Genomic DNA, 13737 nt, shown 5'->3' on the forward strand with positions numbered 1-13737 from the left:
AAACCCAACAGCAAGTAGGTACAATGATTGCACATATAGTATACCCCAGACTCAGACCTGAAACATAACTGATGTCTTCACTCAGCTCTCCTGCTACCACAAAAACAAACAAAGCCCACTAGATTAAGAATAAATCTGCAACACCAAGCCCAGATGTTTTCACAGAATTATGCTCAATTTTTAAGAAACATAACCCAATGTTACTTAAACTGCTCCTGATTGCAATGTGGGGGGTAGGGGGGACAAGCTTTAAAATCCTTAAGACACAAGGCTAAAATGGGTAATTTTGTTGTTCAGTGGGTAAGTCATGTCTGACTCTTTGCCACTGCATGGACTGCAACAGGCCAGACTTCCCTGTCCTTCACTATCTCCCAGAGTTTGCTCAAACTCATGTCCATTGAGTTAGGGATGCTATCCAACCCTCTCATCCTCTGCCACCCTCTTGTCCTTTTGCCTTCCATCTTTCCCAGCACCAGGGTCTTTCCCAATGAGTCAGCTCTTCACATAAGGTGGCCAAAGTGTTGGATATTCAGCTTCAGCATCACTTCTTCCAATGAATATTCAGGGTTGATTTCCTTTAGGACTAACCAGTTTGATCTCCTTGAAGTCCAAGGGACTCTCAAGAGCCTTCCCCAGCAACAAAATTCAAAAGCATCAATTCTTTCACAAGAGAAGTCACCACAATGAGAACCCTGAGCACCTAGTTAGAGAATAGCCTCACTTGTCAAAACTAGAGAAAAGTCTGAGCAGCAACAAAGACCAGTGCAACCATAAATAAAGAAATAAAATTAATTTTAAAAAATATTCTGTAAAATCTGATTCTTTTATATATACACATATTATAAAGCTATGACAATTAAAACATTGATGTGGGACTTCCCTGGTGGTCCAGTGGTTAAGAATCTGCCTTGCAATGGAGAGGACACAAGTTTAATCCTTGCTCCAGGAACTAAGATCCCACATGCCAAAGGGTAACTAAGCCTGCGAGCCACATCTAGAGTTCATGCGCCACAAGAAAAGATCCTGCATGATGCAACTAAGACCCAACACAATCAAACGAATCAGTTTTTTTTATTTTTAAACGGAGGTAATGGTACATAAATAGATCATTGTATAAGAACCTAAATGACTTTCAATACTGCACTGGTTAAATTATCATATATACAATTATCATTATACAATGCAATATTGTATAGTCATTTTTAAAAAGAAGCTCTATACATATTCATAGAAGGAGAAAAGGTGGAAGTAGTGACAGGTTTCCTCTTCTTGGGCTCTAAAATCACCACAGATGGTGACTGTAGCCATGAAATCAGAAGACGATTGCTTCTCAGCAGGAAAGCTATGACAAACCTAGACAGTGTGTTGAAACGCAGAAACATTACTCTGCCAACAAAGGTCGATATCGTCAAGGCTGTGGTCTTCCCAGTGGTCATGTACGTTTGTGAGAGCTGGACCATAAACAAGACAGAATGCCGAAGAATTGATGCCTTCGAACTGTGGAGCTGCAGAAGACTTCTATGAGTCCCTTGGACAACAAGGAGACCAAACCAGTAAATCTTAAATGAAATCAACACTGAATACTCTCACTGGAAGGACTGATGCTGAAGCTGAAGCTCCAGTATTTTGGTCATCTGATGCCAATAACCAACTCACTGGAAAAGTTCCTGATGCTGGGAAAGATTGAGGGCAGAAGGACAAGAGGGCATTAGAGGATAAGATGGTTGGATGGCATCACCAATGTAACGGTCATGAACTTGGGCAAACTTCAGGAGATGGTGAGGAACAGGGAGGCCTGGTGTGCTGCAGTCTATGCAGTCCCAAAGAGTCAGACACGACTGAGCGACTTCACTTTCACTTTTCACTTTCATGCATTGGAGCAGGAAATGGCAACCCACTCCAGTGTTCTTGCCTGGAGAATCCCAGGGACCAGGGAGCCTGGTGGGCTGCTGTCTATGGGGTCACACAGAGTCGGTCACGACTGAAGTGACTTAGCAGCAGCAGGCAACTGAACAATAACATATCAGTTCAGTTGCTCAGTCGTGTCCGACTTCCTGCAACCCCATGAATCGCAGCACGCCAGGCCTCCCTGTTCATCACCATCTCCCAGAGTTCACTCAGACTCACGTCCATCGAGTCTGTGATGCCATCCAGCCATCTCATCCTTGGTCGTCCCTTTCTCCTACTGCCCCCAATCCCTCCCAGCATCAGAGTCTTTTCCAATGAGTCAACTCTTCGCATGAGGTGGCCAAAGTACTGGAGTTTCAGCTTCATCATCATTCCCTCCAAAGAAATCCCAAGGTCGATCTCCTTGCAGTCCAAGGGACTCTCAAGAGTCTTCTCCAACACCACAGTTCAAAAGCATCAATTCTTCGGCGCTCAGCCTTCTTCATAGTCCAACTCTCACACCCATACATGACTACTGGAAAAACCATAGCCTTGACTAGACGGACCTTAGTCAGCAAAGTAATATCCCTGCTTTTGAATATGCTATCTAGGTTGGTCATAACTTTTCTTCCACGGAGTAAGCATCTTTTAATTTCATGGCTGCAGTCACCATCTATGGTGATTTTGGAGCCCAAAAAAATAAAGTCGGACACTGTTTCCACTGTTTCCCCATCTATTTCCCATGAAGTGATGGGACCGGATGCCATGATCTTCATATTCTGAATGTTGAGCTTTAAGCCAACTTTTTCACTCTCCTCTTTCACTTTCATCAAGAGGCTTCGTAGCTCCTCTTCACTTTCTGCCATCAGGATGGTGTCATCTGCATATCTGAGGTTATTGATATTTCTCCCGGCAATCTTGATTCCAGCTTGTGTTTCTTCCAGTCCAGCGTTTCTCATGATGTACTCTGCATAGAAGTTAAATAAGCAGGGTGACAACATATACAGCCTTGACATACACCTTTTCCTATTTGGAACCAGTCTGTTGTTCCATGTCCAGTTCTAACTGTTGCTTCCTGACCTGCATACAGATTTCTCAAGAGGCAGGTTAGGTGGTCTGGTATTCCCATCTCTTTCAGAATTTTCCACAGTTTCTTGTGATCCACACAGTCAAGGGCTTTGGCATAGTCAATAAAGCAGAAATAGATGTTTTTCTGGAACTCTCTTCCTTTTTCCATGATCCAGCAGATGTTGGCAATTTGATCTCTGGTTCCTCTGCCTTTTCTAAAACCAGCTTGAACATCAGGAAGTTCACGGTTCACGTATTGCTGAAGGCTGGCTTGGAGAATTTTGAGCATTACTTTACTAGCATGTGAGATGAGTGCAATTGTGTGGTAGTTTGAGCATTCTTTGGCGTTGCCTTTCTTTGGGATTGGAATGAAAACTGACCTTTTCCAGTCCTGTGGCCACTGCTGAGTTTTCCAAATTTGCTGGCATATTGAGTGCAGCACTTTCACAGCATCATCTTTCAGGATTTGAAATAGCTCCACTGGAATTCCATCACCTCCACTAGCTTTGTTCATAGTGATGCTTTCTAAGGCCCACTTGACTTCACATTCCAGGATGTCTGGCTCTAGATGAGTGATCACATCATCATGATTATCTGGGTCATGAAGATCTTTTTTGTACATTCTTCCGTGTATTCTTGCTACCTCTTCTTAATATCTTCTGCTTCTGTTAGGTCCATACCATTTCTGTATTTTATCAAGCCCATCTTTGCATGAAATGTTCCCTTGGTATCTCTAATTTTCTTGAAGAGAGCTCTAGTCTTTCCCATTCTGTTGTTTTCCTCGATTTCTTTGCATTGATCACTGAAGAAGGCTTTCTTATCTCTTCTTGCTATTCTTTGGAACTCTGCATTCAGATGCTTATATCTTTCCTTTTCTCCTTTGCTTTTTGCCTCTCTCCTTTTCACAGCTATTTGTAAGGCCTCCCCAGACAGCCATTTTGCTTTTTCATGTTTTTAAAATCTCTCCCAAGGGGATCGATAGGGGAAATTAGATAAAAATAATCAAAAGGTACAAGTTTTCAGTTACAAGATAAATAAGTACTAGGGATATTACAAACAACATGATAAAGATAATTAACACTGATATACATTGTATAAGAAAGTTGATAAGGGAGTAAATCCTAAGAGTCTCACCACAGGGAAAATTCTTTTTCTATTTTTTTAATGTTGTATCAGTATGAAATGACAGAATTTCACCAAATTTATAGTTGTAATCATTTCATGATGTATGTTAAGTCAAATCATTATGCTGTACACCTTAAATTTATACAGCGCTCTATGTCAATCATATCTTAATAAAACTGGGTGGGAGGGGATGGTCACATCCAAGGTATACAGTTAAATGAAAAGAAAAATATTCAAAACAATAAGTATAGATACTACCATTTGTATTAAAAGATATACATATGCATATATGCTTGTATTATTTAGTCGGTAAGTTGTGTCTGACTCTCTGTAACCCCATGGACTGTAACTCACCAGGGATTTCCTAGGCGAAAATACTGGAGCGGGTTGCCAAGCCCTCCTCCAGGGGATCTTCCTGACCCAGGGATCGAACCTGCATCTCCTTCGTCTTCTGCACTGCAGGTAGATCCTTTACCTACTGAGCCACCTGGGAAGCCCCATATGGTTGTATAGAATACCTTATAAAGAATATTTAGACTATGTCTAAAAAGCCCTAAAAGAAACAGTTTTAACGATGGTTAACCAATAAAAAGAAACTGCCTATCTGATGGCCAAAGGTGAGAATATGTACATTTTACCCATTTATACCTTCTTAATTTTATACACTGTTGTATATCTTGCATTGCATTATTATTAAAATAATAAATATTTGACACATAAGTATAAATAATAATTTTTAAAAAATAAAAAAAACAAAGTTATCAAAAAGGCATGAAAAATGAATTTCCCTATCTCAGAGCCTGATTCTTCCTGCTAAATGAGAGCTGCCTGAATGTTGTAGACTGAGAGTTCTCAGTAAAGTGGCCAAATTTTAGATAAGGCTTCCTTTTGAAAATTAAAAGCAAAATGAATGAGATATGCTACCAGCAGGTGAAAAAAAATAAGCCTCAACAGTACCAGTCAAAGGGATGCCTGTGACCTTGCTGAGTACTTGATGGACTCCCTGAACAGAATCAAAGCAGAGAGACTGACATCCAATCAGAGAAACAAAGGGATATCCTCAGGACTATAAGTTAAATGTCTCGTGGAAAAAAAGAGTTAAAAGATGGAGATAAAAAGAGAGCCAAAGTGAAGGAATTTGCTTTCTTCTTTAACCTCCTTCAACAGCAAAAATGGACCCACAGGAAGAATGCTCTGATGAACAGAAGTGAGTACTTCTAAGGGTCAAGAGAAGCCCAGCAGGTAGAAAATACCCCATCCAGATGAGGCCTCCTTGCCACATCCACCTTCAGGACCTGCCTGTCATCAAATAATGTGTTTCCTACAGGCCAGACTTTCCAGAAAGAGCCCTGAAGAACAAAGAACATGTATGCCTTGGGTTTGAGTTCCGGTTCTTGTGAGTTTGATAAGGGAGTGACACTGAGGACTTTAGTCCTCCAATGTCTGACATACTCTGGATCACTGGGAAAAGTTCAGATTCCTGAACCTGCAATGCTGCAAATGAGAACAGGAATATGAAATCCCCCAAAAGTGCTGTCACAGCATAGAGTTCAGTTAAAATATCCCTGTGCTTGGCACTTAGGTTATTTCCAGTATGTAGTTAGCAAAAGAGAGTGGAGATCAACACTTCATGGTGGGGCTAAACAGCACCAAGCCTTTTCCACACGGTTTTGAAAAGTGAGCAGACGAGAATCACAGCCCTAGGAATCAGCAAGAGTGATAGGCTGAATGCGACACAGGTGCCCAGCCAGGCTCCTTAATTCATACGTTCACAAATACTTACTGGTTTGCCTTGATCCTTGTGTTTTCATTTCTGGAATCTTTTTTTGTTGGTTTGTGAGAAATTCAGAAAACAAAATTAATGAGCGGCCAGTCTTAAAACACACCTCTAATGAGCTCAGGGAAGCAGGGTGAAAGAGTGCTGGCTATTAGTGGCCCAGAAAAAACTTGGAAGAGAAGACCAAAGTAAGTCAGGTGTAGATTGTTCTCAATCTGACCGTAAGCAACCCTCCTCTGAGAATGAGGGAGGCCAGAACTTCTAAGAAAAACTAGCTTTCAGCAATAGCTAATTTTAAATGTGTGGAGGGGGTTGGGAGGTAGTATTTAAAGCTATACTTCATCAGACAAGACTGAGAAAATACTTAATTGTGTTTTAAAGGTGGGGAGGGGCTAATGGAAATGAAGCATTTCCCTAGGATTGCGTTAAACTTCTGCTATTCAAACTGCAGTCTGCAGGCCTACCTGAGTTAGTAGATGATATCTATCAGTATTTTTACATGTGAAACAGAACAACAGAAAATATCAGAGTACAGTACAGGTGGCAAAGTACTATCCTGGGAAATTTCTGTTTCAGTTTTACACGTGCGGAGGGGGTCAGGATGGGTAAAATGTATGTCCTACCATGTGCCTGATTTTAATTTCCTGAATTTTGTCATATATGTAAATACCATTAATTTGTATAACAAAGGTTTACTGAGCACCTGTACTATAATGCCTGTGAGACAACAAAGTGCTGGTGTGATATAAGTTAAATAAAAATACCTGGTCCTTGCCCTTGTAGAATTCTTTCAGTTTAGAATCAAATTATCAAATAATTGCATAAATATAAAATTATATACTGCTAAATGTTATGGAAGGAAAAAGGTAAGTAAATTAAGATTGGTTGTCATTAGGGAAGCTGATTTAGATTGAGCAAGAGGTAGGGTGACCGGTCAGGACTGTTTAAGAAACTGTACTCAAGCAGCCCAGAAAGATGTACTTGGAAAGGAAGTGGGAAGGAAAAATCTGTCTGGCAGAAAATGGCACTATCAGGGACATCCCTGGTGGTGCAGCACATAAGAATCTGCCTTGCAATGCAAGAGACATCAGTTCAATCCCTAGTCTGGAAAGATCCCACATGCTGCAGGGCAACTAAGACTGCACCACAACTAGTGAAACCCGTGTGCCTCCAAGAAGCCACTCCAACGAGAAGCCCACACAACCACAGCGAAGAGGAGCTCCCACCCTCTGCAACCAGAGAAAGCCACGTGCAGCAACAAACACGCACCACAGCCAAACTGATTAATTAACTAAATCTTTAAGAAAATGGCACTTTCAGCAAAGGTCTGTGTACAATGGGGAAATGAAAAGCTAGTGGGCTGAAAGGCAGAACCATCTAAATAAGGCTTAGGGAGGAGCTTGGAGCAGGAAGAGATAATGCAGGAATTTTAAATGTCCTGAGGGCCATTAGAATGATACAATTTGCATTTTAAAAGATTACAGAGTAGAGAAGAGATATCAAGGGAGCTGGAGTGAATATAGAAGTGGTACCAGGTAGACCCTAGAAGATCTAAGCAGAGGTGACAAGGTTTGGTGATGGTACAAAACCAAGGACTGAGAAAAAAAAAAAAGCAAGGAGTAAGCCATGAGGTGTCTGGGATAACTCTCAGGTTTCCCAAGTTAACTGCTAAAATGTGGTGGGAAGGATGAAAAACTCAGAGGAGCAGAGCTGAGAGAAAAGATCACTGATCACAGTTTGGCCTGTTGTCGTGAACAAGTAGAGATACCAAATTAACAACTAAAACCGGACAGAAATATACAAAAATAAAGTCATCACCAAAAAGGATTTGAGGATACATTATTCTGCTCCTTATTTTCCCACAGTAACTTATAATACAAACTAGAAGAATCTAGAATATACTTTAAAGACTCACAGAAATAGACTCACAGCCTTAGAAAACAAACTTATAAAGGTGGAAAGTGGAGCGGGGGCGGGGGGGGGGGATGGGAATTAAGAGGTTCGGATTAACATACATGCACTATTATACATCAACTAGATGATCAACAAGGACTTAAGGGCCTCCCGGGTGGCACGCTGGTAAACAATCTGCCTGCCAATGCAGAAGACATAAGAGACTGGGTCCAATCCCTGAGTCAGAAGTTCCACTTGAGTAGGAAATGCAACCCACTCCAGTATTCTTGACTGGAGAATTCCATGGACAGAGGGGCCTGGTGGGCTACAGTCCACAGAGTTGCAAAGAGCTGGACACAATTGAGCACATACGAATATGACTGTACAGCACAGAGAACTCTACTCAACAGTCTGTAATAACCTACATGTGAAAATAATCTGAAAAAGAATAAATGTATATAACTGAATCACTTCGCGGTACCCCTGAAACTAGCACAACACTGTAAATCAACTATTTATTGTTGTTGTCAGTCAATAAGTCATGTCCAACTCTTTGTGACCCCATGGACTCCAAGCACACCAGGCCTCCCTGTCCCTCACTACCTCCCAGAGTTTGCCCAAGTTCATCCAATATAAAGCAAAAATTAGATTTAAAAAGTTTTAAAGTTTCTATGGAAGAGCAATTCATAAAAACCACCGTAGTTGAAGCCACTGTGTATCTGAAAACATAGAGCAACAATGTAACTAAAGAGTCACATCCAAAATAATCCTCTTTCATGAATTAGTAAGGAATCATTTTTCTACTGTGTTTACAATATGCCCATTATCTAACACAGTGAATGGCACACAATACAGGTTATCTATTGAAGACAAGCACCCACTCCTAGGCAAAATAAACCATCCAGCAGAAATAAGGCAAATGGCACAGATAATAAGCAATTCTGCAAGGGAAAACTACTATGGAACATACAAATGTATAATTAAGGGCATTTCTCAGGAGAAAAAAGGGAAATTAGTTATTTTAACACAAACTTAGCTCTCATATTCAAACAGATGCTAGATTCTATTCATAAGAATCAGTTTAATTTCAATCTTCTAGGGAAGATCATCCCCAGGCAACCTCACCAATCCCTAAATGTCCCTAGATATAGAAAGAATCAAAATGTAATAAAAGCTCTATGTTGAAAAGCTATAGTAAAATCTCATCGAGGTTATCAAAAAAAAGTTAAAATGGCAATTATTGATGCTTTTTCTTTTTCCTCTTAAGTCTAATAATGAACATGGTTTATTAGAGAACAGATTTTCTTAAAAACATGGATTTGGTTTTTTCTATTAATAAAGGTCCTATTGATACATAGGAGAAAAATCCAAAGATGCACATGTACACAAAGAAGACAAATTAACCATACTCCCATTGCCCAAAAGTAACCACTTTCAGTATTTCATGTGCAACTTTTTCTTAACATACATGGGGACAGAAAGTAAAGAGTGATACACAACTAATGGTGTAACTGTTTAAGTCTATAAATGAGATTACAGAACACTGCTATGACTGGTATGGGACTGAAGAAAGACTAACTTAAAGGGACAACTGAGCTGAGCTATCTGAAGGATAAGATGTAACTAAGAAGACAAAGAACACGGGCTGTTACAGTCATAGTGGAAGCAGAGGGAACATGAGCCCCAGCCAGCCAAGAACTGTGGAGAGGGAGGGGACTGGCCGGGCAAAGCCTGGTTAGAGCGGAGAGGACTTGATCCCTGGGGAAAGAACAGGTGAGGCCACTGAAAGGGAAGCAAAGTAGATAGACTTCTCAAAGTAACTGTCACAATTACTCAGGTAGGGAAAGGATTAGGCCCTCCAAGTGTGGACTTAGAGGACCAGCATCTTCTCCCAAAGGGTATTAAGGGTAGGGACACAGGGGAATCTTGAAGAGTGGAGAGGCGGGTGAAGCTGCAAGGAGAAAAAGATAATAATCCAACATTTTTAATGTATCCTTTAGGCTCCATAAAACTTTCTGGATTGGTAAAGATAAAGAAAATATAGTGACTTTAACTATGTCACAGCTCCCAAGAAACTCACATAGAAATAAAAAAGGGTCTATAGAAAAGAAAAGAAATGAAGGCAGGGAAAGAAGCATTAAATATTCATATTACCAAAAAGAGAAAATACAAACTTTAAAAGATTGAAAGCCCTGCATCAGACACTGAGTTTAAAGAGAATGGGATATACATATTTTATCATATCTCTAATAAACATACTATAAATACATCAGTATCAATGAAATAATCATTATGACTATTACATAGAAAAAAAAAAAAAAAACACTGGGCTAACAGAAAGGGACGATCTTAATGACATCCACACAAGAAAAACATAGCACTAAGCTCAGGAGATGCCACACACAGAGAATTCTGCCTTTAAGAAGTGGTCTTTCCTTGGCAGAACAGGAAAGAGCCAAAACAGGACCCTCAGAGACTTGGAGAAAGCAGCTCTCAATACTACTATCCCTACCTGCTCATTCACTCATTCAAGAGAAAATGTTTAGTCCAGCAATTCCACTACTAGCTATATACCCAAGAGTAAAATAACAAATTTTTTTAAAAATGCATCCATACAAAAACCAGTTCGTGGATGTTCACAGCATTAATTATCACAGACAAAATGTAGAAACAACCCAAATGCCCATCAACCAATGAACAGACAAAATGTGACATATCCATACAATGGAATATTAGCCATAAAAATGAATAAAGTATTGAAACATGCTATAACATGGATGAACTTTGAAAATATTTGGCTAAGCGAAAAAAATCTAGCCAGAAAAGACCAAGTATCATATGCTAACATTTATATGTAAAGTCCAGAATAGGCAAGTCATTGAGACACAAAGCAGACAAGTCAATGCCTAGGGGCTGGGGTGGAGACTGGATTTGGAAGAAATGGACAATAACTGCTAATTGGAAACGAATTCTGAGGTGATTTTAAAAAAAAAAAAGGTCTAAAATGGATTGTGCTAATGGTTGCTCAATTCTATGCAAATACTAAAAACCAAGGGAAAAAAAATCCACTTTTAAATAGGTGGATTTCACAGTATGTGAATTATATCTCAATAAAGCTTTTAATAAGAAAGAGGATATTTGCAGCACCTGGGGCACTATGGCAAACTGCTGGAAACAGAACAAAGAAAATACATTCAATCGCACACAAAACCTGTGCTCAGACTATACCTTTCTACTAGAGTAGAAAAGTCAGTCAACAAGCAATTAGAAAACAATGAGAAAAGCAAAGAATTCCGACTGTGCCCCAGGGACACCTAACCTACTCCTGGGTGATTAAGATGTCCAGAAGGGAACTCAATATACCAGATTTTCGTCCTTAAATTGAAAATTTAAGTCTAAGAAATTTTAAGTACCTGTTCCCTGTCTCTTAAAATCTGCATTCTCACAGAATGTTACTGACAGCAATGGACTGTACCTGTTGTAAATATCTGTGCACGTGCAATGTTAAAGTATGTTTTTAACTTTACAAAAGCAACAGATTATAGTATGTTAATAAGATGAAACAACTCTACTATTTAAATTGTACTGTCAAGTTCGTGAGGGTGCTCTAATGTGCAAACTTTTCATAGCACCTTAAATTGGAAGAAAGAGGGCCTTTAAAACCCGAATTACCATGAAATACATTCCAAAACAAAGCCTGGGGGGTTGGGAGAAGACTTAGCAAGGTGGGAGAAACTGACTAAAAATCAGAAAGAACTGAGTGCTAAAAAGTAAAAATGGATCTTCAATATTTAAAGCCACTAATTTTCAACCACGACATTTTGAAAGTAGAATATTTGTAACTGTTGCCAAAGAAACAGTGAAGCTGAGTTTCCTGAGATTAAAAAAAAAAAAAATACTGCAAATTCAAGTGGGTGAAATGGAACAAAGTTTGGTCTGAACGTAGGTGAACCGACCCTACCAAGAAACTTCCACGAGGATAAGGGCGGAACGATTGCAACTTAACCTATACTTCCGAAGCAGCGGTTGATAAATCATCCCGCAGGGTAATTTGCCAACTGCTTAAAAAAAAAAGTTTGTCCCCTCTTCTCTAGTGAGAAGGAACCAGACAAAAAACCTCCCAGGCATCGCCCACAACCAAAGCCAGACCGTGCAGACGTGCGTGGTTGCAGCTCAAGGGAAGACTGGCTCCGAGTTCACCCGGAAAGCATCCGAATCGAGCCCTGCTGGTTTCATTGGCTGAGCCCAGAGGAAAACCCCAAGCTCGAGCCGGGAGCCCCAGCCTACCTGGCTCCTTTCTTCACATTCCCACTCCTCGCCACGTGCCATGCCTAGCATTCCACGCGACCCGAACCGACTTATATTTATTAAGCACCCACTGTCTACAACGCATCACGGCAAGAAGCACTGCAGGAAGAAATGGCCCCACACCGGAAAAACCAAAAGGACAGCCACAGGGGCTAAGGACGAACCCAGGAGAGGGGTTAGCTGCCTACGGTGGGGTGGTCTGGAGAGGAGCCTTCACCCTCACGTCGCGGGTAGAGATAGTCCCAGGAAGAAATGGCCCCAAGGGGCGCGCCAGGCCCGGCCTCCCCGGAGTCCGCCGCAGACCGGGCTGGAAGGGGAAAGGTAAGGAGTCGGCATTCCCGAACCACCGCGCGCTCCTCTGCTCCACCGAGCGCGACCCCGACTCCGGTCCCCGGGAGAACGGCGAGCCCGGGGACCGAACCTCCGCGAGGGCCGGAGCGGGCTGTCACTGGCTCCCGCTTCCCAGCCCTGCGACCATGGCCGGCCACTCTCTCGCCAGCGTGACAGCCACGGCGTCCACGGACCGAGCGTCTCCGGCCCGGCGTCTCCGCTCTGCCAGACGCCGGCACCCCCTGCTGCCCCGCGCGGAGCGGGACAGTGCCGGGAAGACCGCCCGGGCCCCTCCCCCACCGGCCCCATCCCCCGGACTCCGGAAAAGCGGTTACCTGGCGCGCGGGCGGGGGCGAGGACACGACCCCGAGGAGGAAGATGAGAAGGAAAACGGTGGCCTCCGGCCCAGGGAGATTTGGGAAATTTGGAAGACTTGTTCCGCACTGGGTGACAGCTGTTCGCTGCGCACGCGCACCCGGCCCCAGTCGCCCGATCACTCCGCAGCTCCTCACCCTCCCGTCTAGGGCTGGGAGGCAGCGGCGAAGGCGCGCGCACGGGGCCAGCCGGCTCTCCCTGCGCGAGGGCGCGCGCGCCGTCACGTGACCGCTGGGGCCTGGCACTTGGTGGGTCACGTGAACTTCCAAACAGCTTAAAGGTGCCAAGCACCTTCTTGCTTTGGCTTAATCTTTCGCACAGTTCTTAGGCTAGGCTCGCTCGCCGCCGCGCTTCGTGTTTTCTGGAAAGGGATACGTCCTCTTTTGCCCAGAAGGGGAAGATACTTGAGCAGAAGGAAGAGACAGGTGCACAAAACCTTGTCTGGGAGCGCGTACCGGGTTCCCGCAGGGTTGGACCTGATGAAGTCCACGCGCCACACGTCGCCCAGGGCTCCGACGCGGGCCTATGGCGGTCCCCGGCGCGCAGACGTCAGAGTGGCGTTGCCATGGGTGGGGTCTCTCAGTGCCCAGCGGAGCCTGGCTAGGATGTCTCGGCTTCCTGCTGGGCAGCAATGACAGTGTTTTATGGCTGAGACTTCTGAGCCTCTAGACCGACATGGGAGGTCCAAGTAGGCTAAACGTGTCTGCCTGCCAACCCCTTAACAAGTAACTCAAGCAAGAAGCTTGTTATTAGCCGAGAGGAGTCAAACTGTCCCGTAATTCAGTCACCTACGCGGAACAAGTCCCACCCGGCGCAGGTGTGCTCTTGAGTTGAAGAGTCCCGAGGTGACCCCAATAGGAATTAGGACTGGCTGCTGCTGCTGCTGCTAAGTCGCTTCAGTCGTGTCCGACCCTGTGCGACCCCATAGACGGCAGGCCACCAGACTCCCCCGTCCCTGAGGTCACTCAAAAACA

The 13737-nt window shown here is 43.0% G+C and overlaps 1 protein-coding gene across 1 annotated transcript in view; it reads right to left on the reverse strand.

Moving 5' to 3' along the window:
- KDM4C (lysine demethylase 4C) overlaps positions 1–12809 on the reverse strand; it is a 400505-nt gene extending 387696 nt beyond the window's left edge. The window contains exon 1 of the mRNA XM_068973756.1: positions 12724–12809. The gene's annotated coding sequence lies outside the window, so the exon portion shown is untranslated. The remainder of the gene's footprint in view (positions 1–12723) is intronic.
- Positions 12810–13737: the final 928 nt, after the last annotated feature.

The sequence above is a fragment of the Capricornis sumatraensis genome, chromosome 6 (assembly GCF_032405125.1).
Source record: "Capricornis sumatraensis isolate serow.1 chromosome 6, serow.2, whole genome shotgun sequence".
Taxonomy (NCBI): Eukaryota; Metazoa; Chordata; class Mammalia; order Artiodactyla; family Bovidae; genus Capricornis; species Capricornis sumatraensis.